This window comes from Nematolebias whitei, chromosome 1, assembly GCF_014905685.2.
Source record: "Nematolebias whitei isolate Nwh7 chromosome 1, NemWhi1, whole genome shotgun sequence".
Classification (NCBI taxonomy): domain Eukaryota; kingdom Metazoa; phylum Chordata; class Actinopteri; order Cyprinodontiformes; family Rivulidae; genus Nematolebias; species Nematolebias whitei.
In genome coordinates this window covers 28,559,734-28,561,697 of record NC_056498.1, presented here as the reverse complement: position 1 = coordinate 28,561,697, position 1,964 = coordinate 28,559,734, and the positions used below count along the sequence as shown (strand labels likewise).

General features: G+C 37.8%; 1 protein-coding gene across 4 annotated transcripts in view; it reads right to left on the bottom strand.

The window, feature by feature from the left end:
* gps2 (G protein pathway suppressor 2) overlaps positions 1–1,964 on the bottom strand; it is an 831,114-nt gene that overhangs the window by 813,815 nt on the left and 15,335 nt on the right. The gene's annotated exons all lie outside the window — the stretch shown is intronic.

The window sequence follows — 1,964 nt, the reverse complement described above, 5'->3', positions numbered from 1 at the left end:
TTGTGGTTCGAGCAGCTGTGGTTGTGGTAGGAGCAGCTGTGGTTGTGTTTGGAGCAGCTGTGATTGTTGTTGGAGCATCTGTTGTTGTTGTTGGAGCAGCTGTGTTTTTTGTTAAATCAGTTGTGGTTGTTGTTGGAGCAGCTGTGGTTGTTTGAACACAGGACAATTTTTTATAAATGTATGTTTTATTGATTTTTTTCATTTTCAAACATTGTCTTTTTATTTATTTACTCACCTGTTAATATTAGTAGAAATGTTAAAAGTTTTTCCGTCCCCATCCTTAATTGATTGTCTTGCCGTTTCTAAAAGACCTAGAACAAACAAATGTAATTGTATCTGAACCTGAAGGTTTTTTCTTAAGTCATTAAAAAAGTAGTTTCAAATTATCTCATTTTTTGAAATTGCTGCAAAAAATTATCATTATGGAAAATATATGTTATGCATATAGTATTTTCTAATGTTTGAAAATAAAATTAGAAACCCCAAAAATACATATAAGCAGTAACACAATTCTTGTTTCTGCTAAACCCTCTGAAGACTGGTTTTTATTTATCAATTTATTTACAGTAAACAAAAGATTTGGAATTGGATGGTTAAGAGTATTTAAAAATTCTTTATGTTGTTCCACACAATCCTTAAACAGTTTTCTTAAACATATTAAACATATCAGCTATCAGCATATTTGAAAGAACAGAACATTCTCGAGGTTTTACAGGTTTTAAAGCTCTTCACAGTACAGAATCTGCTCTTTTAAAGGTTTTCAGTGACCCAACATTTTCCAGTCAGGTCATCTGGACAGTTAATTTTTTTTTTGTGCTGAAATGTTTTACCTTCGGTCCGGAAGGCTTCATCAGTCAACGAAACGCACAACAAAACTGAATCTTCCCCCAACAGCTTACTCCAAAGTGGAACAAACCAATTCTGCTTGTGATAAGATGGTCTCTTTTGTACGCCCCCTCCTCCATTGCCAGCCCTCTTCCTTGTTGACATTCTTGTCAAACTGGTTGAAAACAAAAAAGTCCATGCACAATAATCCATTGTATAAAATTCAACATTTTTCAGTCAGGTCATCTGGACAGTTTTATTTTTTGTTTTTGTGCGGAAACGTTTCGCCTTCGGTCCGGAAGGCTTCATCAGTCAAGGAAACACACAACGAAACAGATTTTTCACCCAACAGCTTACTCCAAAGTGGAACAAACCAGTTGTATACCTGGATTATTGAGCATGGATTTTGTTGTTTTCAATTACATTTTTTTAGCAATGGACTCTGGTGACTGTGTTGTCCTCCTGCTTTTAGATTTATCAGCTGCTTTTGACACCGTGGACCATGACATCTTACTTTGTCGTTTGAAGCGGGGGATGGGGTGTCAGTTGTACAGAACTGGACTGGTTCAGTTCCTACTTAGCAGAGCATACTTTCTGTGTCTGCTTTGGTGACCACGTGTCCTCCTCTGCTCCTCTCTTGTGTGGGGTTCCACAGGGCTCTGTCTTAGGCCTCCTCCTCTTCACGCTATACCTACTCCCTCTTGGCTTTATTTTTAGAAAACATGTGATCTCCTTTCATTGTTATGTGGATGATATGCAAATATATGTCCCGCTAAAGAAAAAGGACTCTAACTCTGGCCTCTCTGTTTTCATGGATAACATCAAAGCCTGGATGGCTGTGAACTTCTTAAAGTTTAATGAGGGAAAAATTGAGGTGATAGTCTTTGGAAGGTCCACTGAGACTCCCATTGTCAATGTTGGTTCATTGGCCCAGTATACCAGGCCAATTATTACAAACTTGGGGGTCAAAGTCGATGCTGGACTAATATTAGAAAACCACATCAGAGCAGTTGTTCAAACTAGTTTTTTTTCCATCTGAGGCAGCTGGCTAAGATCTCTCTCTCTCTCTCTCTCTCTCTCTCTCTCTCTCTCTCTCTCTCTCTCTCTCTCTCTCTCTCTATATATATATATATATGTGT